General features: G+C 42.2%; 1 protein-coding gene across 2 annotated transcripts in view; it reads left to right on the plus strand.

The window, feature by feature from the left end:
* Positions 1 to 25173, plus strand: part of LOC138259457 (G-protein coupled receptor 4-like) — a 39238-nt gene that overhangs the window by 7729 nt on the left and 6336 nt on the right. Inside the window, exon 1 of one of the 2 annotated variants that reach the window (XM_069207215.1) lies at positions 23398 to 23547. The exons of the other annotated variant lie outside the window; for it this stretch is intronic. The gene's annotated coding sequence lies outside the window, so the exon portion shown is untranslated. Of the gene's footprint in view, positions 1 to 23397; positions 23548 to 25173 lie in introns of those variants that run through there. 2 annotated transcript variants of the gene reach the window in all.

Consider the following 25173-nt stretch of genomic DNA (forward strand, 5'->3'; position numbering starts at 1 on the left):
TCTAGAGGATAGGAAATGGCTCCTGGGCCGGCAATCCAAAATTGGCATATCATGTACCGAGCGTATCCACTTTGGAAAAGGCACACAGTGCATGTTGTCTGAAGGCTGATAAAAATGTGCAGTACAAACTCTGTCTTCCTAGACGGAGGCAGCTGATTAAAAATATAAAATAAATGCACTAAAAACAGGCTATGCTAAATAAATGAAAATTAATAAAATAAATATGTTTGTGTTTAAAGTCATAGGCAGTGAAACTAACTAAAACCTGGGTGTCCAGCCTGGCACTAAAGGACCACTACAACACCCTTCCTTTGTCGGTTAAGGAATGCACTAACAAAATACAACTAGAATAAAACTTATAAAAACTATATTCTATTTAAAACCCAATATTAATAAAAAAACTACAGCAGTAAACTGCATAATAAAAAATATTATGTCCAGGGTGACAAGTAAAGCAACCAAAGTAACAAGGCCAAATTAAAGTCAATTTGGAAAAAAGGGTGCCAAATTATAAATCAGTGGAATCCAAAACATTAGTGAGGATGGAATCAAGGAGAGACTCCACTTCGGCAGGCAACAAAGCCACCAGATCCTTATTTAAAAGGCCAAAGTGACACACATGACGCATCCTCGGCTGTTACTATAGCCGAGGAGGCAGCATTCCGCGCAGTGCCAGATGACAAGGTACAAGTAACCAGAGCCACTTGATCCATGAATGCTGGCTCAAAGAAGACATCATGGGGCAACCGCAATCTCATAGTACAACTGCAGCAATGAACCACACATTTACAACATCATCAGATTTATGTCTTTCAAAACACATGCTACTGAACAAGACACACCTCCAGTGCATGTTCAAAGGGGCACATAATGAAAAACGGACTGCACACAGCAGAATACCGGTCGAAATAACAATGACCAGTCCTTATCAAGTTCCTCCAACAGTGCTACTCCAAAGTACTGTATCAACTTTCACGACACCGCTAGGCTGGTGGGAGCCCCATCACTCTTTTGGTTAAGAAGGGACAGCCATTGCAAATCAAAAATAAAAACATCAATTAATGCCAGTACAATTGGGAACCCCCACCAAAACACTCAAAAAACAAAACAAAAAAACAAAAAAGTGAGTGAATGGCAGGAGGTAAAATTTCAAAGACAGTCTGGAATGTACTTCCAAATCCAGAACCAACAGCTTTAAATAAGTGCACAATCCCTGTGGTGTTAGATGCATTAAAAATACAAGTGACCAATTCACAGAAGTGTCTTGGAAAGCCTGTATTTATAAGGGACTGTATCTCAGCTGATGTCCTTGCCACTTGTAGAGCATAAGTCTCATGGGTGGATGTAAGCGCCACATGTTTTTGAAAAAATAGCACCTTCAGTCTGCTTAGCTTGTCGAAATGGACATTGGAAGTAGCAACATAAGGCCACATATTTGCCACTTTTATGTCTTGCTAGGTGGTGAGGGGGAGTAAATTTCCACAGCAGGTCACTATTTGAGAAACAGAAATTACATATGCAACACCTGCTCTCATCCCACAACAGCCTTGATCAGTCAGCATCAAGTAACTCCCATTCAAGAGTAACTGACATACCGGGTGGATTATGCACACTGGAATACCCTTCAAGTAGCAAGCTGAGTTAGCTACCAACGCATTACAAGTGCCATGCTATACCACCAGTTTACAAATCATTAAATGGCTTACAGAAGTTTCACATTTGCTTCTGTTAGGAACAAGTCCTTTTAACTGTTCAAGCACTTGAAATCAAATGCAGCTCCCACACCTCAGGGATATCTGCTAAGTGTTCAAACTTGTTAACAGGAAAATGTTTTTAACAAGAGGTGAATTGGAATGTAGATATCAGCAGGGACATTGCCCCATGTATTAACTACACTGATGACGGTGTTTCAGCTACTGTAAAAAGCAGCTTTTCTAGTTTATCAATATTTAGCATGATGTAAGTAGCTTCCTTCATCATCATTATCTGTTGTTTACATGGAAGATTGAATGCGTCAAACAACTCCTGAGAGTCCACATGCTTCCAAAGCACGTGGACCACATTAAGAACTTGTAAAGTCCAACTCAACTGCATAATGGACCTAAGTTGACTTTGTCTGTGATGTAAAAATGACATGTTTTTTGTATGATGGCAACAACAGAGAACACAATGTTATTTAATGTGTATATGTGAGTGGACAATGCGTTCATGCCATTATCGACAATGGCTAAAGCTTTCTCTAAGTTTTCCTTATCTAGTAGTCTTAACCGAGCAACACCTTTTATTTGTGAAAGCTTCCAAATGTAATTCTATACTACATATGGAAATCTTTCAGAACATGGTTTTCTTGGACCTAACAAGAAGTCTTGTAAGTCTATTTCTTCAGAAAGGAGAGAGAGGTGTTCTTTATCAGCTGTTAACGGCAGCGTTTCAACTATCCTGACATAATTTACTCGTGCTGTAGGTGGTGATGACATTTGAATGTTGTGTGGTGATATAACAAGGGCCCTGTCTGCTCACTCTTCAACCCCGTGTGGAGGAGTTAAAACACTCATGACAACCATTTGTGTCCACTGCCCCCAATAACCACCTGTTGGGACCTGAAAGTGATGAATTAAAGGTACTGTTCTAAACTAAACCATTGAGCTGTTCTTCTGAAAAAAATCATAACACTTTGCCAGTTATCAAATTTCTTTACGGAGCTAATACTGGGCACAATCATGTCTTTGACTTTTGGTAACCCAAGGCAAGTGATTTGCTGTGACAGGTTAATTAAAAAAAAAAAATTATAAGGGAATTAGCCACACCTTAAATAAGTCTTCCAGGCTTGTACCTGTCAATCTTTTGTTCCCCAAACTGTTTTCAAGTCAATGGATTTTTTTTCCAATATTCATAGCTCTGTATGGCTAATTGGGAAACAAATGAGTCTGAATAAATTAATCTAGTGTCTGATTTTTTTGCTTTTGTTGGTGGTAAATTTAAATAAGACTCAGGATTAGTAGCATTATGCCCAGAAAAATATTTGAACTTTTCTACATATGTTTTAGAACTCCCTACTGGAGGAGTCGGACTGTGTTCCCACTGTGTATAATTAAAAACTGTTCTTTGAGTATCAGCTATATGTAAATAATGATGTCCATAATAATGGTTATGGAACATTTCCCTATAAGTTGCGCTATTCATGAACATATCTTCACTTTCAAATACAGTATAATACTCAAGCTCAAAGAGCATAGAATCAACTGTTTTTACATCCCAGTCATCAGAAACAACCCAATATGTAACAATGTAATTCATAGAAATTTGAAACTGATATGGTATTTGTATCATTTCTGTTGGACCAAATTTATCAAAACCACTCCCACCATTAAGAAGCTTACGTACACCATGCGCTGTGGCAGTAGTGGATGTTGAAGAAAATCATCAATGTCAGAAAAATAACCAGAAGCAGTGTGTGCGAAAACTGGAGCTGGTGCTGGTGAAAGAGAACTGGTCGATATATCCAATGGATGTTCATCATATACAATCCCATCAGTTTTTGTTGAATGTATAAATTGCATATTGAGATTTTGGACATTTTCTGTAGATGATGTGGTTACTGGAATCAACAACAGTTCTTTCTCCACCCTCCCCGACCTTGAGGAAACAATTTCTGTCTTATTTAATGCTTGAAGAGGTATCTCCTGTAGGGTAGTGAGAGGGGCAAGGAAACTACCCAGAAATCCTCATGCTCTACTGTGCATAATCAGCCTCATGACGCAACTTTGTGATCAATGGAGACCGAGGTTGTCTTTGGAGCCAGGCAGTGACGGTAAAATAACAGTTCTTCTACCTTGTATTCCAAGAACCAACACGGGTGTCCGGTGAGATGGGCCACATTTCTTTTTAAAAGCAAATTTTTTTGAACCAGATCCCCAATTTTTGGAATCCAGCCTGTGGAAGTTGTTGGATGCCTCATTCCCAAAGTGGCTGCATGTGTTGATGAATGCTCATCTCGGAACTGTTGTAATTCCTGCAAGACAGTGACACGTTAATTTATGTCAAAAGATGCTTCTGCCGCCACCACACCAGGACCATCAAGATCTGGGATGAACACAGGCATGCTGAACAGGACTTCAAAAGGAGTATGGCCTCACAAATATCTTCTAGGCCGATTATTTAATGTTCTCTGTACTCCTTAGAGGTGATGAATCCAACTACGACCTGAGCCTAGTACGCTTTCTGTTAAGGATTGCTTTAAGTCTCGTTTTTTTAATATACGTATTGAATTTCCCTTGGGCTCATAGGGACTAGAGTAATGCACCCTAACACCCATTGTTCCCATGACTTCCCTGCATGCCCTGGTGGCAAAAGCAGGGCCTGTTCAGAGTGGAATGCTGCAACTGTATATGCCCTGATAAAGAATTGCAAATCCTTTACAACAGTTCAAGCGTCAGCCGGCCATTGTGGCCACATCCATACGAATTTGGAGCAAGAGTCTAATGCAAGTAGAATGTATTTGTATGCAGCGTCTGAAAATAAAGGCCAGCAGTGGTCCAGGTACACATACTGCATAGACTTATGATATTATGAGGGTTGTCTGCGGTGGGTGTTAAATGGTGGAGCCTTTTATTTGTTGACAGGTGTCACAACTAAGGACATACTGTTAGGTCTGTTTGTATAAACCATGCCACCAATAGCGTTTTTTTAACAGTGCAATTGTATTCGCCACACATGCATGGGCAGATGCAACATCCTCATTAGCTGCTTTGATCATTCCTTGCCTTTGTTCTTGGTTTGGGATCACACAATCACCCACCCGTGGTATTGTTACAAAAGGAGTGTTTTGTGTACTTAATTGGTAGGAATATCTTTTGGTGTATGCCTTAGGTAAAGCTTGTCGCCAACCCAGACATGCACAGCAGGCAGAATGTCATCATCTACTCTTGTGTTAGAACGAGTTATCGAAGCAACCGCAGCAACAGATGCCATAGTGTAAGGAAATGCCTTCCTTGGCATTGTTACCCCCTGATTTTTTGCCTTTTGTTGATGACAGTTAGGATTCAGAGTGTGCTGGGACCCTGCTAACCAGGCCCCAGCACCAGTGTTCTTTCCCTAAACTGTACCTTTTGTTCCCACAATTGGCACAGCCCTAGCACACAGATAAGTCCCTTGTAAATGGTACCCCTGGTACCCAGGGCCCTGTGGCCAGGAAAGGTCTCTAAGGGCTGCAGCATGTTTTAAGCCACCCTGGGGACCCCTCACTCAGCACATGCACACTGCCTCACATTTTGTGTGTGCTGGTGGGGAGAAATGACTAAGTCGACATGGCACTTCCCTCAGGGTGCCGTGCCCACCTCTCACTGCCTTTGGCATAAGTAAGTCGCCCCTCTAGCAGGCCTTACGTCCCTAAGGCAGGGGGCACTATACCACAGGTGAGGGCATAAGTGCATGAGCACAATGCCCCTATAGTGTCTAAGCAAACCCTTAGCCATAAAGAGTATATGGTCTGGGAGTCTGTCAATTCCGAACTCCACAGTTCCATAATGGTTACACTGAAATCTGGGAAGTTTGGTATAAAACGTCTCAGCACAATAAATGCACATGGATGCCAGTGTGGGATTTATTGTAAAATACACCCAGAGGGCATCTTAGAGATGCACCCCGAATACCAGTCCAACTCCTAGTGCTAGGCTGACCAGTTTCTGCCAGCCTGCCATAACCAGACGAGTTTCTGGCCATATGGGGAGAATGCCTTTGTCACTCTGTGGACAGGAACAAAGCCTGTACTGGGTGGAGGTGCTTCTCACCTCCCCCTGCAGGAACTGTAACACCTGGCGGTGAGCCTCAAAGGCTCTTCCATTTTGCTACAGCACCCCAGGGCATCCCAGCTAGTGGAGATGCCGGCCCCTCCGGCCACCACCCCCACTTTTAGCGACAAAGCTGGAGGAGATCATGAGGAAAACAAGGAGGAGTCACCCACCAGTCAGGGCAGTCCCTAAGGTGCCCTGAGCTGCGGTGACCCCTGCCTTTAGAAATCATCCATCTTGAGATTAGAGGATTCCCCCAATAGGAATAGGGATGTGCCCCCTTCCCCTCAGGGAGGAGGCACAAGATGGGTGTAGCCACCCTCAAGGACAGTAGGCATTGGCTACTGACCCCCAGACCTAAACACACCCCTAAATTTAGTATTTAGGGGCAACCCTGAACCCAGGAAATCAGATTTCTGCAACCTACAACAAGAAGGACTGCTGACTTGAAAGCCCCGCAGAGGTGACGGAGATGACAACTGACTTGGCCCCAGCCCCACCGGCCTGTCTCCAGACTCAAAGAATCTGCACAGCGACGCAGCCGACAGGGACCAGCAACCTCTGAGGACTGCCCTGAACCCGAAGGACCAAGAAACTCCCAAGAACAGGGGCACTGTTCAAAACCTGCAACATCTTTGCAACAAAGAAGCAACTTTCAAAGAACTCTCTCTTCCCGCCGGAAGCGTGAGACTTCACACGGCACCCAACGCCCCCGGCTCGAGTTCTGGAGAAACAACACAGCAGAGAGGACTCCCAGGCGACTATGACGATGAGGGTACCCTGAGACAACCCCCCTACACCCCCACCGCGATGCCTGCAGAGAGGATCCAGAGGCTCACCCTGACCGCAACTGCCTGGTAACAAAGGAACCGACGCCTGGACCAAGCACTGCACCCGGAGCCCCCCGGACTGAGAGGAACCACCTACCAGTGCAGAAGTGACGGCCCTCATCCTAGCCCAGTCGGTGGCTGGCCCGAGAAGCCCCCGTGCCCTACCTGCATCGCCTAAGTGACCCCCGGGGCCCTCCATTGCTTTCAAGAGCAAACCCAACGCCTACTTTGCCCACTGCACCCAGCCTCCCCTGTGCCGCTGAGGGTGTGTTTGTGTCCTCCCCAGTGCTCTACAAAACCCCCCTGGTCTGGTCCCCGAGAACACAGGTACTTACCTGCAAGCAGACTGGAACCGGAGCACCCCTGTTTTGGGCCCTCCTTTGACCTCTGCACCTGACTGGCCCTGTGTTGCTGGTGCTGTGGCTTTGGGGTTGCCTTGAACCCCCAACAGTGGGCTGCCTATGCCCAGGAGACTGACTGTGTAAGTGCTTTACTTACCTGAGAAACCTAACCAAAAACAAAAAAAAGTACCTCCCCCAGGAACTGTTGGTTTTTGCACTGTCCACTTTTAAAATAGCTTATTGCCATTTTAACTAAAACTGTGTGTACTACTGTTTTAAATCAAACATTCTATACTTACCCGTCTGAAGTACCTTGCATTTTATGTACTTACCTCAAATCTTGAATCTTGTGGTTGTAAAAATAAATTAAGAAAATATATTTTTCTATATAAAAAAACCTATTGGCCTGGACTTGTCTTTGAGTGTGTGTTCCTCATTTATTGCTTGTGTGTACAACAAATGCTTAACACTACCATCTGATAAGCCCACTGCTTGACCATACTACCACAAAATAGAGCATTAGTATTATCTAATTTTTCCACTATCAACCTCTAAGAGGAATCCTTAGACTCTGTGCACATTATCTCTCACTTTGAGATAGTATATACAGAGCCAACTTCCTACGCGTAGCAACTGCAAATTTAGCAGCTTCATCTGCCAATGAATTTCCTACAACATGTATTCCAAAGCTTTGGTGGCTCAGTGTATGTATTACATGAGCCTGTGGCAATTTGTTGTTAAGCTCTGCCACTCTCCCCCACAGAAAGATATGTTTTATGGGTTTCCTTTAGAATCTCTGTATCCATTAATGCTCCAGTAGTGTAAATTTTCATTGAAGGATTGGACACAATAATACGAATCATACACAATAAGTGTATTCATTTGAGGAGCCATATGTTCCCGTGCCAGAACCAATGTTTTGAGATCAGAAAGTTGTGCTGTGCAATCCCCTTGGGACTGTGTGTAGGTCTGCTGAGGGCGGAAATAGCCATACCCTCACCACTCCAGACAGCTGTGCAAGCCGCGTAGTACTGATGTTTGCTACCTAAAGCTGGTTGAGCTGAACCATCAGTATAAATGATGATTCTGTAATGGTCAAGAGACTTGACATTTGTGGGCATGGGGTACTCCAGTTCATAATGGAGATACTCCAGGGTCTGCAGTTTTGGATCAATAATGGAATCAACAACAATAGCCCATTGTATGCATATCGGATGTAATGCTTTTGCTTGTTGAAATGCTAGCTTTCTCAACTGCCTCAAGGACTGTTACTGGGTAACAACAATAACGCGTTTTCTCTGCTCTAGTGGTTTCTCCTTGATGACCGCCATCTGAACTGCAGTCACTATTTCTCTGTGAGTGCAAAATGCATTTCTGCGTTTTAGTATAAATGTGATTTGTTCACAAATGGTACTGTGTCACTTTCATTGAATTGACATATACGAAACCGATGACACCCGGGATTAACCAGCCCCCAAGGTATATTTTGCTTACACATGTGTACGTGTTTTGCTTCAAGCATGTCAGTCTGTAATGATCTCAACATCTGTGTATGTCGTGGTGTCCAATGTTTTCTTGAGAAAACTAGACACGTTGAATCATAAAATGACTTTATGTGCTGTGCAGAATCCGGAATGTATGGTCTGCCAAAATTAAATAATCCTAACAAAGACTGTAGCTTTTGGATGGTATCTGGTGGTTCTATTTCTCTAGGAAGTGTGGTGCCAAACTCTTTCCTTCATTTAACAACTCATATCCCAAAAATAGGACACTGAGGAAGGCAATTTTAGTTTTCTTAAAATAGAATTTGTAGCCACATTTGGCAAGTGCCGATACGATGGGATCTACCCTTGCCAGATTTGTGCTGAGGTCGTCATCCGTCTGTCATCTACATAGGTCAACGCCTCAGCATCAATATCATGTAATATTGATGTCACATAGGTTGAGAAGAATTCTGGACTGTTTTTACACCCTTGGGGAAGACAGTAAAAATGGCGCTGAGAGCCTAATGTGGAAAATGCGCTTAGATCCCTACTCTCAGGCACTAGATTTTGGCAGAAAAAAATTGAACTATCCAAGCTTGTTTTGTATTTTTTGTGCACAATGTCATTGATTAGCTCTGTGCTATGTGAATTTTGAATGGCAAATGTACATGTGTGACTGTTTAGATGTTTGTAATCTAAGATTATTCTGTAAGAGTGGTGTGGCTTAGCTACAGCAAACAAAGGGTTATTCATAGCGGATACAGGGGGTTCAATTACTCCCTGGTACTCAAGTGGTGAGAGTATTTCCCTCACCGGAGCTCTTGTTTAATTTTTTATTGGATATTGAGGTTGTATTTGTGGGTTGAACTGTATAGGTATAATGTAGTAAGGAGAACTCCTATCCCAACCCACATGGTTAAGGGGCATCACAGTTGCCTGTGGTACAGCCCAATCTGCAGCATAGGGTTCTTTTACTGGATCTGGAACTAGGGCAGAGAAAGAAGGTAAAATGGTATTTTCCCCTTGTGAGAGCGTTTGGAAAAACTCTGGTGGCCAATCTCTTTCTGTCAGAAGGATGTCATATCTTAGTGCGACTTTGTCCCAGAAAATTACTTTAATTGTGTGCTTAATGTCCCCCTCAATCTGAATTCTGGTGTTTTGACTTAAAGGTAGTCATTAGTTCCTGTCACATACAGAACCTCTTGAAGAATCTGGTCAACTATTGTGACCACTACCTTGCTGTCCAGCAGAGTCACTTCCCACGTCCTGTTCTTCAATAATGTCCTTAATATGTGTTTCATATTTAGCCAAAATCTCTGTAACCTTCTTTTTAAATTGGCGATTTTGTTGTGGAAGTTTCCTTTCCTTTTTTTATTGTGACACCAGATGAGATTTGCGAGTTCTTTTTCAGTTTGAAGTACTAGTTTCTGCGTTCTGACGACCACCTATCTCGGTCTGTTTGTCGGATGAGTCCTGAAAAGTATGAGAAGGGCATGTATCAGTATACCCTTACACCATTTGTAGAAGTAGACATGATGTAATGATGCGTCGAGAGGATAGAACTCCTATGTCGGCAATCCGAGCTAGCATATCCTGTACCAAATGTAGCAGGCTTGAAAAAAGGCACAGAGTGCATGTTGTACTAAAGGCTGATAAGAATGTGCAGTACAAACTCTGCCTTCCTAGAAGGAGGCAGCTGATTAAAGATGTAAAATATTGAAGTAAAAACAGACTCTTCTAAATAAATGAAAATTTATAAAATATATGTGTGTGTTAAAAGCGTAGGCCATGAAACTAACTAAAGCCTGGGAGTCCAACCGGGCACTAAAGAGCTACTACAACACTTCGGTGCCCGTTCAGTTTCAGTTAACCAATCCTCACCACTGCATTGCACCACTTACTATCACTGCACAGCCATGCCTCTTTCTATACTTGCCCATCAGCTTGACATCCAGTACATTCTCCCACCTCTTAGCACTGTCTTGACTGCACTCCAATGCACTATGATGAAATGCTTTGCTCCCACTGTTCACTGTTGACTGTATACCTTATTTTCATATAGACATTTCTGTCTTTTTCGTTGTGAGATATTTTGTGGTGGATACCTAGTCTTCTTCATGTTGGACTCCAGACCACAAGTGTAATAACAAGGTTCTATGATGGGAGGAATCAAAGAGAGATAACCAGAACCAGATTACCACAAGTAATGGTAGATGACTCCTCAAGCCGTGGAATGCTAAAGGTCTTATCTGCTTGCAGTCACTCCATTCCGCAGTTCAGTCCATCATTTTTCGCCCATTACTCCACTCCAGAGACCAGTCATAAGAAAATCAACCTTGGTCCTACTCTAAAATGAACAAGCAAACCTCATCTGCCAGCCAGGTCCCCTCTGTACGGGAACACAAGCAAGAGGCATCAGCCTCTTTAGGCCTTATCGGGGAGGAGTCATGTGACGAAACCTGAGCCCTGTTTCAAGTCCTTGGCTTTTCCTTGCTAATTCTTTCTATTCTGATGCCTTAGTCCAGTTGGGTCAGCTAAAGTAAATCGAGGCTACAGCTCCCAGAATACATTCATTTGATAAGTGGAAACTTGCAGATAATATGGAATCTGGTGACGCCGTTCAAGACTGTTTGAAAACACAGGATAAAAGTCTACTAGTCAAGGCTTAGTTTCACCACGTGACATTTACTCCCTGATGCTTTTTTCATATTTGTTTGTTTAAATTAACATCAAAAATACATGTTTTCTAATGATAAACTGCACTAAATACAACCATTTAAAAGTCGGATTGTTTGGGGGGAGAGAAAAGAAAGAAAAGTGTTAATTTAGGAGACAAAAAGTGAGGTTTTAATTTGAGTTACTTTCTGCCTAAAACAATTTCTTTGTTGAAGCAAAATGTTTTGCAACTGTTTTCTCCATTGTTCAGCTAAAGGTGTGTACTAGTTATTCATAGAATGTTGACGTTTTGATTACCATTCCTATCCAAAATTCTAATTAAAGAAAAACTATTTTTAAACCTGGGTGCTGTTTTGATGATTTTGTCATTTGAAGGCATTGTCAAGCTTGGAGAATAATTAACTGTGGAAAAGCAAAGCAGATCAGAAAGCTTATTTTCCAGCCCTCTAACCGGATAAAATCCATAATTTAGCTCGAACTCCAGTGAACTATGGGGAATAAATCATTGAAATGATTATTGGTATTTTTCATTTGGAGCCAAGGATGATATCTATCACTTCAGCGTTTAAAAAAGGTTTGTCTTGTAAGTACTGACCTAGACTAGTTAAGGATTTGTTTTCTTTTTTTCCATTCTTTGTAGTTTCTTTCAACCAGATAGATGTTCCAATGTTTTGCTTACTTTCATTGTTGTCTCAATTGCCTTTGTAAATGAACCATGTAGAGAAGCCCTCCACTAGCTCATTTGCACTTTATTATGGAGGATGTCCGATGCCTTATTCTCATTTCCTTTCCCCTTCACGTCACATGGCAAGAAGAAATACGTTTTGATCAAAGGAGGGGCAGTCATTTGAGAACACGGACATAGCAGCCAGGCCGTTCACTGAAGAGGGCATGCCAAATTGAATCTTACAATTAAGTTGACGGGGCTAATGCAGGGGTAAGATCCCAAGACGTCCCTCTGAAGCTGTGAAAGAAAAGCCCTGATGCTGTGGGTCCTGGGCCCTCCCAAGCGGGGGAGGGGAGTGGTGGGCGGGGTTTGCATTTAGCAGAGAATCGTGTTTATGAAATATGTTGAATTAGTGACAACAATACAATTATGCTTTGAGTTGTTGCATTTTGGTGTGTATATTGCCACCATCAATACCAAAGTCAGAAGTACTGTCAGCCCCTCCTAATTGTTTTTTTTTTTTACAAAGCCAAGGAGCACCATCTGACCCCTAGGAACAGAGGAATGAAGCGTTTGAAGTGTGTGTGGAAACCATATGAGGGGATATTTTTACAAACAAAAGATGGCTGTGCTTACATTGTGAGGGCAGAACACTACATAATACTAAAACATTAATCTCCTCCCTTTGTAGGTGAGGGTGGGGAAGATCTACAGGACAGATTTTCAAATAGGGGACAGTTCCCACATAAAGGGATACAAGGACACATGGCTGCTTAAGAACACTGGCATCAAGGCTTTATTTTGGAAGGTATCAAATGAGATGCCCAAAAAACCAACTAGTTGTAAGAATGAATAGCCAAAAGGTACAAGAAAAACGTTTTGTGTCTAAAGAGCTTGCACATGAAAATTGAGATTAATCAACAAGCTAAAGTTGTCACGCGTTATCTGGGGATAGTCACTAGGGGAATCGTCAGATGGATGAGTAAACATGAAGGGTAAACCATGGAACTATTTCAGAGGGGCAGCTAATTGTACTGCCAAGAGGGAAGAGGGATAACACAGGGTTATGAAACATGCTTCATATATGGTTTAAGAGGGCATGTTGCCACAGATGGGAATGGCTTGCTCCAACCCAAATATGTAGGAAGTACAAGGGCATTATGACAGGGCATGTAAAGAGAAAACTACCAATGTAAAAAGTGTGTGGAAGTTTACTATGGGGACGAACGTAATAGGTGTTGAAGAAGGTTAAATGTAGGAATAATTTATTCTTCAAGTGAGCATTGTGACTGAAAAAAGGAAGTTGATATTGCACCATACAAATAAGTGTGTGAGATGTACAAGTAGTGGTGGACTCATGGCAAGATTCACCTGATTTGTGAACTGTTACCAGTGTTTAGGGTAATGACTTTTATACTACCCAGTTTCAAGTTGAAGCATATGGGAATAAACCCATTGATGGTATAGGGTATTTTGAGACAACTGTGACGTCCCCGGCGGTGAAATCTGTGCTCAAAATATATGCTGCAGGGGGTGGATCATGTCTACCCTGTTTACCACAGTAGAAACATTCAATGATACGGCTTGATCCAAACCATCATGACAAATTACTAGAAGTGGAAACTATATAGTGCAGAAAAAAAGAAGAATTGAGCTATAAAACATGAGAAGATACGTGTCTGAAAGTGTTTAGCAATGTGATTGGTCTATTGGAGGAATTTGCACATAAAACTATTGTAAGGCACACATGCATGAGCAGTGAGAAGGGAAGTTCATTTGCTATGTGAGAAGGGGCATTGTAGAAGGGACTGAAGTATTGGAATGCCTTAGGTGGTTCTTGTTGTAAAACAAAACAGAAGCATAAAGCTTGGTGTTGACCTGAGATATTTATTTGCTGGCATATTGATGGACACACACATGGTGCCCAGCATAAGGGATATGCTGACGACACTCACGGTGGCTGGTACATTCATAGCTCTTAACTTGTCTGTATATCCTCAAATGGTGTTAGCTCCTGAATCTTGACCGCTCATATCTTTTGTGACACCTGAGGGTGCCTGCAGATATAAAAATGTACCTTTTGGACTGGCATCAGCAGCAGCTGTTTTGGAGGTGCTCCAGGTGTTATTTTTAGGATGACATTTTAGTCTTTTGGGGAAATGAGGAGGACCATGAGCCAGCTTTCTTCATCCATTGGTATTTTAGTGTGGCATTCACATTTTTGTTTCACCTATCACAGCCTGGGAGGACAGGGTCAGCCGACTTTAACCATTGTCTATCCTTATCGGTGGGGTATCTGTGAGTGACAATGTTCTTTTGTTGCACAATGCGCACTTAAACACAAAAAGTAGCCCCTTTTTGTAAATTTTTACGTAAAACATTTCCAACCATTGTCAAAGCATAAAATCGAAAGGCATTGCCAAACCTGCTGACTTTGCCAATGCTTGTTTTAGTGACATTCTCAATCACTGCCACAGTAGCGTCTTTTTAGGTAGAACCTAGGCAGCCTGTGTGCTGTCTTCGAGACATGCTGTATTCCCTCTGTGAACTTTTAACACTCCCACCGCTTTTAATTGGTTTCGTCTGCATTTCACAATTCCTTTGTTTTAGTTGGTGACTACTTACATTTGTACTGCCTTTTAACTGTTTTGTACCCGCCGTGGAGACTGCCCCTTCTTCATGGATGCTTTCACTACTGGCCATATGTTTTAGTTTGGGGCACTACTTTTTTTTTTATTTAGCTTCTGTTGTCTGTCTGAAGTTGGCGCTCTGAATGCCATCTCGTCTAACCAGAGTTTAATGAGTGTGTCTCTTTACTTTTGTGTTGACACTGTTTTACGAGTGTGAGGTGTATTACCGAAATGCATGTGAAACAGCACAAAGATGTGCCTGACCCTCTAGAATTTATATGAATATTTGGTACATTGTTTCCACTGGTGTACTCCTAAGAGCTGTGTGTGCAGACCTTGGCTCATTTGTTCACTGCAAAGGAACTTTAAGCATCTTTTCATTGGAGGAGCTCAACTGTGGATGATTGATTTCCACAGAATTAAGGGCGTTTGTGCCCACCAGTAGCATTTTTGTACTGCGTTTTTATTTAATTGGTTCAATAAAGCGCTTGTTTTTTCAGGCATGGGATGAGCTGACGCCGAGAATCGACCCCAGCTCCCCAGGTCGAAAGTCAGCAGCTCTGGATATGTTTGGCTGGCCTCTAACCGGATAAAATCCTTAATTTAGCTCGAACTCCAGTGAACTGTGGAGAATAAATCATTGATATGACTGTTGGTATTTTTCAGTTGGAGCTAAGGATACAATAACTTTCACTTCAGCGTCCGAGGACGGCCAAACACTCATCTGCACTGAGCTTTCCCCAACCCAGCACTGTGTTGCCGGGCTGAAGAGGGCTGGCACAGGCTCCCAGTCTGCTTGGGTGCACAAAGCCAGGACACTCCGGGCAAACCCAACGCTGCGGTCAAGCTGCCAGCAGCATGAGAGCAGCGTTAGGATTGGCCACAGGGCAGGCTGGTAGCCTGTGCCTTCAGTGGAGCCTGAAGTCTGGCGATGTAGTGCGACTGAGGGAAGATCATTTTGTTTTTCTTTTTTTTGTGTGTAATGGAGTTGTCTTTGTGTTTTATGCCCCACCTTTCCCCCTTTGGCGTCTTTGCCCCGAGAGCAGCCGCCCCGGTTTATTTTCATTTCTGTTCAGCATAATCGCTATTTTCAGTCCTGTTTCCCTTGTCCATTTTTGTGGGCAAGCCAAGCTTCACTCCATGTACTAAGCTCCTCTTCTCCCTAATCACACATGATGTTATGAGAGGGGATGTTCAGGTCATGGGTTCCCTTAGAAGGAATCCTGCAGGCCTATGTCAGTGGAGGAGCAGCGGGAGGATCAGCGCCAGGGAAGGTGCTCCTGCCAGTCCGCTGCTTGTTTTTATCACGCCCCCAACTCTTGTTTCATGTTTGGCTTCATAATGCCGTATCATGATGGTCTGATTTTAGTTTTCATGACCCTTCCTTATGACACAGCATACAAAGCGACTCAGACTAACTTGCTTCCTCGCTCTGTGCATATGACCCGGTTAATTGGATGGGTCATTTAGGTATCCAACTAGGAGACTAATGGGCTTATACCTCACTGCAATTCAATGAGAGCAAAGAGTGGGCAGAGCAAAGTGTGGTGCTGTGACGCGGACAGGAGACTAGCACTTCAAAACGGAGGCAGTGTAGCGGGAGTTAGCAGCATCACCATCAAATTTACAGGTACTGCAATATCTACTTTTTTTATTAGATTACCGAACCATTAGTGTCCGTTGTAACCACATCACAGCCTCAACATATGCCATGTTCTTGCTTAGTGACCCTTGCTCTAGTGTGTGTGCGTAGGCTCTTTTGACTAGTAGATGCACCCAAAGGGTACCCTCGCCCATTGCTTAGGGTGGCTATTGCACCTCAGTCCAGACGATGTGGTAGTTATCTGATTGGTAATACTAGGTGACCACCTTAACTGAATAAAATCCACTCAGTTCCTATATCTGGGGTCCTTACTTTCCCTACTGTGTGTTGTAACACTTGTTAAACTTGGAAACACTGTATGGGCATTGGTTGCACCTCATTAGTACCAGTTAAAACTCAAATATAGCAATAAGCAACAGAAAGGTGACCAGTCCAGCTTTGCTATAGCTCATCAATACATGGCGGCCCAGCACAGCACCCAGGATAATGTGAGGCATGGCTAAACATTTGTGCTATTCAAAAGGCGAGACCTGTTAGCTATGCCAATGCTTGTTTCACTTTTATTACTCCTTTTTCTCGGTCTTGCGCCTGGCCTGACCAGTGGAGCGTAGCACCCTAATAGCATTTTAATGGTCTGACTTGATGGAGTGACTGTGGGCAGCCGATTATGTGAGCATCCCTAGGGAGGAGGTTTGGCTCTCCACATATGTTGGTAGCCATAAATCAGTTTCTTTCTGGTTAGGGAGAAGTTGTGTTTCCACACTAAAATGTGCTTGCCCTCGATGCAGGTGTGATCATTTTGTTTATCCAGTTGCCTAAGCATCAACTTTGGCAATGGAATGCTATTGAAGTGTCTTAGATAGCTAGAGAATTGATGTTGTTTGTCTCTGCCAGCAGCACAAATGGTTGGAGGACATTCATAAAGCTAGATGGCTTTCTAGGTCTGACCTGTTTGCTTTACAAATGCTTGTTAGGATTTATGATTATCTGCTAAGGGGCGTGGTGGCAATGGTTTGTGAGGTTTGGATGGATTTCTTTAAAAGTACTAGGAAATGTCAGGGGATGTTTGCTCATAAAGCATAGCTTTTGTTAGTGCAGGAGGTGTGGTGTCACTGGGGCTCAGAAATGTAACTGTAAAAGATAATTTGCTCCACATTTAAGGCTGCATTTCACTCCCCTATTAAAGAGTTTGTTAGGGGCTAATTTGTAGGTCTGACTTGGCAGTAGCTGTCACGTGTTCTGATGTGATCAACAGAAATAAGAGCTTTCAGGAGTATTACAGAGAGAGGGCCTTTAGCTCCACCCACATGTTGGTTATCTGAAGTGCAACATTTGATTGGGCAGAACTTATATGCATGTGCTGAAAAGTTGTGTTTGTTTCACTCTTTGGGTAGTGAGGGGAGTTCTCACGCGTAAGAGAGCCTTTATGTTCAAGCGTAATGACACAGCGGCGTATAAAGAAAACAAGTATAACATTCTATATCCTATAGTTTCTGAGGGTTTTCCCTTCACCCAAGATGGCAGCCTTTCTGAAACTCAGTGATGCAGTACAGTAGCTGTGGCTGGTTCATGTTGATGAGGCAGGATGAGATGAGCATTACTTTATGGAAACTTGTGTTCCTTTTATTTTAATGACTAACACTTAAAAATATCACGGTCTAACACTCTGAAGCAGGAGGACCTGCAATCCTTATGTAATTCATTTAAATCAGCCTCCCCACTTGGTCCCCTGTCTACAGAAGCAAGTGGTGACTATCCCGCTGCTAAAAAAGAAAACAAAGAAAAAAAACACTCTGGAACCCTTGATGCCAGAATAATATTGTCCTGTCTCATCGTTGCAATTTTATACCAAGATAGTACAAAAACATGCAAACCAGGAGCTCTCACACTATCTTGAAAAACACTTAATGAGACAGTCTGGTTTTTGCCACTTCCATAGCACAGAATCTGCCCTTCTCTCTGCCACCAAAATGTTATGCCTAGTTCTGAACCACGGGATACAGTATCAGTCCTCAGGCTTGGTCTTGGTTTGGCTTTTAACAGTGTGTCCCACAATAGTCTCTTTAAGGAAACTACTTGCCTGCAGGATCTGCAACAACGCTCTATCTTGACGATTAAACCTCTTTATTCCAGTACGCTGCCTCTTCTGCAAGGGGTCCCCAAAGGCTCTTCCCTGAGCCCTACACTTTTTTTTTTAATGTGTATATGCAAGCCCACTTGCTGAGATCATAGATGCCCTAGGTTTCACCCTACTGGCCTTTGTGGATGATACACCACTGATCATCACACTCTCAGGACTCAGTGAAGAAGTCACTGCAGCTGAAACTATCCAAAGCAGGAAAATGGATGAACCTTAATTGCCCGAAGCTTAATGGGGATAAAACAGAGGTAATGTTAGTGGGCCACTAACCTAGTATCAGGCCCACCGCTTGGTGATCTGACTCCATGGGCACCCTTCTTCATCTGACGCTGATTGTGAAATATCTGGTAGTCGGATTGGATGAAAAGCTTACTTATGACCATCAAATTAAGACTGTTTCCCCCTAAGTGTTTTGGCCTCCTAAAATGTCTCAAGAAAGTGCTGTGATCGCTTCCCTCTATTGACCAGAAAACAGTGGTCCAGGCTGTGGTAACGTCCCACTTAAACTACAGCAATGTTCTGTATCTAGGTCTGTCCAAGAACCTTCTAAGACGCTTACAGACGATTCTGAATGCAGGAGATCATCTGCTAATAAAGACTCCTAGATTATCATCTGTCACTACTTGTCTCGCAGAGCTGTATGGACTCTCTACACTGGTCAGTAAGCAGGTATAATTTAAAGTCATGTGTTGTGTATGACGTGCATTTTCCAACACATGCCCCAGCTATATTAAGGGTCTGTTAAAGTCCTACACTACTTCAAGAATGCTTCATTCATCTGACTCTTAGTTGGCTGTGGTTCCACGGGTTACCAAAGTAAGACGGGGGAGTAATTTAGATATCTAGCCCCAAAAATCTGGAACAGTTTGCCCATCTACCTGAGGAGAGCCCTTCATAAGGGGATAAAATGTGGAAAACATGGCTTTTTTTTTTTTTTTTTTTTTTTTTTTAACTGTGGCTCCCTCTTTATGCCTCCTTGTAGCAGCTCCCCAATGGACAGAAGTCTAGTGCTCATACGAAGTAGCAATGCACTCTATAAATACAATAGACATAATAATAGTATTGTCCTTTTCCGGTCATTGTGGGGCACTTCTGTCAGATGGTGGGTAAGCTCAAAAGCACCAGCTACTGCCCTCTGTTCTGGGCCTTAGGCCTCAGTGTGCCTGTGTGGCCTAAACTCATGTTTCTCATCTGCCTGTTGTGAGAGCAAACACTGTTCCCCCAATATTTACCTTGGATAGTATTTCCATATTTCAATGGATTGGAAATTATGTTGAACCCCAATTTCATGAGGCAGTGTGTCCCCACATAAGGCACGTCCCAAAGCATCAAAATCAGGAGTACAATTCATTGAATATTCCAATTTAAAATTAATTTGGGCCCACTAGAAAACTGAGTTCTAGATCAACGAAAAGTTAAAGGGTTTTAATATAAATTCAGAGTTTTTGTTAAGTCGGTGCCATGAAAACTTTTAAAGCAGAATTGTACAGAATATGTAAACATCATATCGTGCAAACACTTAAGCACTAACCCACTACATTAATAATTATCCAGCACCCTCTATGCCAATGTAATCCAGAGAGATGCTAGAACAGAACAAGATATATTAACAATTACATCGTATGTGAATGAATAAGTCTCAGGAAACCAGCGGAAAGAAACAATACATGCAAGTTGCATCTGAACTAGGGAAATACATCAGGGACAAACTAATCATACCACGGAAAATGACTAAATACAATACAATTGTCTTTGCTCTGCAGCGCTTGTAAAAAGAGGATGTGTGCAGGGGGAGATGCACTGAATGAGTGATGGAGATGACTTCCGTCTTGAACGAGATGGCAATTCTCTCTCTGTCTCTCACGCACACGTTATAGTTAAAATACGTTAGGAAAACCCATTTCTACACATCCTAGGAATTATTTTTGAAAATTAGTAATCTTTTGTTAGTCTTCTAATATGAATTTATGTCTTTAAATGCATATTTCACACTGTTCATGATACACAAAAATGCAAACCGATAAAATGTTGAACACTGACTATAGAGCGTTGGTTCCCACTGAGGTGCTTCTGCATCTTCGTTGGTGTTTCTATGCTTAGACCACTGCTGTACGGAAATTGGGAGAGTGGACTGGAAAGCACTCCCAGCACCTTCATGCAATGGGAAAAGCGAAGAGAGTGTGAGAAACCAGCTATTTCTAGGTTCCCTCAATGTCATCTGCACATTCACAGCTTTTATAGGGATAGATTATTTTCTCTCAGCTCTTCCAAATAATTAGCTGGTTTGCCCATCTCTACTTTCTGTTGAATGGAAAAATATGAGCTCTGGCTAAATGGTTCTAAACCATACTTTACCTCATTTAGACGTTACTTCCTTTGCTTCAAAGGAGTCTTTCTTTTCTTCCCCGCAGTAGGATCATATCAACACTTCTACATAAATACTTTTATGTAGACCTGCCATGTCACAGGAACATTTTCCTGAAATTATGCCTAGTTTGGTGGATGCACCTTCTGGAAAATGGAATGCTGAGTTTTCCATCAAGTTATTGCAACCTCTTGGACGTTTTAATTTGTTTCACAGAAACCTACATCAAAAGTGAAGGTTTGTTTCGGTGAAACAGGAAAGAAAAGTCGCCGATGCACATGGAGTTTTGTCCCTATGCATCTGAGACGTTCCTTTTAAGGGCTGTACATGACAGTCCTGTGCAGCAAAAACCTGTGGCAGAAGTCCCATCCTGAGAGTGGGGCTTCTGCCATCATGACCTAGCAGCTTTGTGCAGATGGGGCACAAGTCAGTTTTCAGTGTTTATTTTTTTGTGGATGTCAGCGGTGTTGCAAAGTGTTTTCCAAAGCCCTTTGAATTAATTATTTATCAATGTTCATTCAGCTGCTTAACCGGCAAAATAGAAAAAAATGTGTCTTTTCAGCGTTTACAAAAAATGTTGTTTCTTTTCTCTAAAATGTATTAAACAATTAGATCAGGCCTAAAACATGCTTCTAACCCCTGCACCTTGCATCCCGGCACACCAAACTGTATGAAACAAAAGAAAGAAGCAACAATATTTAAGTGACATTCTTAAACAACTAATCTCAAGCAGAATAATTATAGAGAATACTTTCTTGCTGCTACATTTCATAACAATTTTACATTGTGTTTGGCCTCTTCAGAAAGAAATACAAGTGACTCATTCTTCCTCACTTTCCTTTCTTTGAATGGCATTTTAATTTGTGGTTTTTCAGGTGTTTCTCAGTGTTTTTATATGTTTACAAAAATGAGATCTATTCCAGTCACCAAAACCTTGCTGGAAGATGTTAAGTCATTCTTCATAGGGTGTCAGCAGCTCCCACAAGGAATCTCAATATTGTACTAACAAGGTAAATTGGCCCTTCATTTGAACCCCTCCACTCCTGCCCCTCCAGTTTCTATCCTGGAAGAGAACACTTCTGGTAGCTATCACTTCACTTAGACATGTAAGTGAAATTCAGGTGTTAACTTTAGAAGAACCCTTCTTCCAAATGCATAGGAATAAGGTTGTACTTTACACCAACCCTGAATTTCTTCCAATGGTGGTTTCACAATTCCACCTTAATCAATTGAACTGCCTTTCTTTGTTTCCCCAACCTGACTCAGTTGCAGAAATACCTCTGCATACAGTAGATGTAAAAGAAGCTCTTGTATATTACATTGACAGGACTAAATCATTTAGAAAAACACACCAACTATTTGTTGCTTGCTTAAAGCCTCACAAAGGAAGGGCCATTTCTAAATCAGACATTGCACGATGGGTTGTTAAATGCACCCAGACGTGCTATGCTAAAGCTAAAAGAACTTTAGACATTACTCCTAGAGCTCACTCCACTCTTAGAAAGAGCTTCAGTGGTATTCCTGTAGCTGACATGTGAAGCAGCTACATGGTCTACACTGCATACATTGCTGAAACATTACTGTGTAGATGTACTGGCCCGGCAACAAGCCAATGTAGGCCAAACAGTTCTCCGTACACTGTTCAAACAACTGTAACTCCCATAGGTGTGCCACACTTGCGGAGGACTGCTTTACAGTCTAGGCTAAGCATGTGTATCTCCAACCACACTTTCCTCGAACACAAAATGTTACCTACCCAGTAAGCATCTGGATGTGGCATGTAGTGCTGTAGCTTCATATGCGCCCACCCTTCTTCCCAGACACCTGTGCTTGTTACAAATACTTTCACAATTTTTCAGATTCCTTTCACATTGACAGCTCCTTATACCACGCTTTGTTTCACGTTTCATCTTCACCCGCCATGCCTGAAAACAATCTAACATTGGAGGCGATGGCCATGTGCATTACCAGAAAAGCGGGAGTCGCACTATCTTGTGACTCAAAAGACTTTCTTTAAAGGAAAACAACCTGCACACATCTGAGCCCAACACTAGATGGCAGGATTATGCTAAGCATGTGAATCCAGAGCATTACATGCCACGGTCAGATGGTTATTGGGTAAGGTAAGTAACATTTTCCTTTTTAATTCAGCTCTGCATGTTCCTGAAAGCTGGAAAGATGGTGACTTTAGCACATCAAACATTTGTTAATGCAATTTTTATTTATTTTTTTAAAAAAAGATACTTTTATCCAGAGTACTTTTTCCTATTTTTCCCCAAAATACCGCCAAATGTGGCTATATTTTGGCTATTTTCTCGGCTCCCCTCCTTGAGAATCCACAAATCCTGAGTACATTTAGAATCCCAAGGATGTTAGGGAAAAAAATACGCAAATTCGCCATGGATAGCTTATTTGGACAAAAAGTTATGAAGGCCTAAGAGGGAACTACCCGAAATAACCAAAAAAAGGCTTAGCACTAACAGAGGGGTGGAAGTGGGCGACCTAACAGCAAATGAGTTCAGGAAACACTTTGTGGCCATATAAAGTCCGACCTTAAAACATGCAATAATGTGCACCATACGATGCCTTTTGTTTTCAGTGGCAGGCAAATTGGACTCTTCTCCAATGTATTTTCATACAATAACAATTTTAAAGTACATATATTTTTCAGAAATTTATGTTTAAAAAAATTAATAGTCGGGTAGAAAAACTGTCTTAGTAAACGTTTGTCGAAAGATGTTGCGCTCCTTCCTAAAAAGGAAGTGTCTTGTCAGGGTTTCCTTTGCGGTTGCCGCATTTTCCCCTGGGTGGTGTTTCATGTAGCATTTCATGTGACCAGAATTAGCCTTCTTGTATGTGCTTCTTCAGACCGACGCCGAAGAATTTGAACCGACATGTTGCCTAGAATTCATTCAGTGTCGCACCGACTCCAAAAGAAAGCTGATTCAACTCAGAAACTGGATTTTCTTTGGCCTCAGGAAGACCTAAATCTGAGTTCGAAACTTTGGACACTTGGTAGGAGGTAAATTCAAAATTGGAGTTCTGTTTTATTTTCTTAATAGGCTTTATTGCTTCTTTTTTTTTGTAATTTCATCAAAATCCATGTTAACATTCAGAGAGCCCACAATGATAATGCACGGATTACATTTTATGAGAGCAGAAATTGAGACCCTTATACCTTGTTACTTGCATACGGTGTATTCTCCACAGCGCAACGCATGTCTGCGTGTGTCAAGCACTGCTAAAGTTTGGGGTTGCCAGTCAATTCGCTGGAGTCAAGGAAGGCCTCCCAATTTTCTGATAAAAGATTTAAGTGGAATTGCATTGTCAGTCACAGCAAAATGATATGGCAGGAGTCAAAACAGTTAGGAGTCAAAAACAGTCTATAGTTCTCGCTTTTATTCTCAAGAAGATGGGCCTCATCACAGTTGATTGTAGAAGCAAGGTAAGAGGTTTCCTATTGTTTTCATTAATTTGGAATCAAGTGTATTGTAGATTTTTTCACTTGAGCGTGGAAGTTATTTTTCACGTGCCAGGGCCACACTGTTGCGGCACATTTCACATCTAGTTTGGCCACAGATGAATCCAGGGTTTATCATTACAATTTGTAGATGCTTAACGGGGAACTGAAATTGTGAACCATCTTGTCAGTTGTTAGAAGGGCAGGTTTCTCTAAAAAGAAAGTTTGTTAGTTTTGGAGGTAACTTAAAATTGGAAAAAATAGCTTCTCACTTTGATCCTAATACTACATGTAGTTCGGCTGTTGCAGGGCTGCCACAAAAAGGTAGGCCTGTGGGGGGCATAGAGGTGTGATACTCCAGGGACATTCCTGGGGCCCACTGTTCTGCCGCAATTTTTCTTATAGATTTTGAATTGCTAGGAAGCCTTTTCATTAATGATGAGGAACCGTAAGTGACAAGATCACTAGTTAGTGGCAGAGGCCAAGTGTTTGTTTATTTTTTTTATTTTTTTAAACAAGTGCTGCTTATCGCATCTGGTCAAAGCAGAAGAATCATCGAGGGAACCTGCATTATGTTGTGACCCCAGGCCTCGCAGTAACGTTGGATACCCCGGCCTGCATCCTGCGAAAGGCAGTTTTGGGCACACACTGTCATGAACACGAGACATTCGTTTTGGAAAATGCTTCATAGAACCCTCGAATTTTCATTGAAAACAGAGGTTAAAAAACATAACGTTGAAAAAGTTAATATAGCATGGTGATGTACAGATCATTTCCAGAAAAAAAGTCTGGTTTTGCAACCTGGTCCCGGGATAATTATGGCGAATGCTACTCAGTGCGGCTCCTAAAATCCGCACTTTCTGGAGCTGGACTGAGAGCTCTGGTCAGTTCTATGTGAATGACTTTCCATTACTTATATACCTTGTAGCCCAGCTACGCCATTTGGCTGTACGTTGTCAGCCACTACCATCACAGGGTGATTTGGGAGACAAAAAACAAATGTGTTAAATCCGTGGTCTTCACAGAAAACATGCTCTCATAAGAGCTGTCACTCCCTTTGAGTCGATGCACTCACGTTGCCTGTAGCACCCCTGAGCTACTGCACAGGCTCAGGGACGCCGGTTAGTCAGGCATGCACACAGTGACAACCAGATAGATACCTTTGTGTGTCACAAATAAAGGGGAAAG

Source organism: Pleurodeles waltl, chromosome 9 (genome assembly GCF_031143425.1).
Source record: "Pleurodeles waltl isolate 20211129_DDA chromosome 9, aPleWal1.hap1.20221129, whole genome shotgun sequence".
Lineage (NCBI taxonomy): Eukaryota > Metazoa > Chordata > Amphibia > Caudata > Salamandridae > Pleurodeles > Pleurodeles waltl.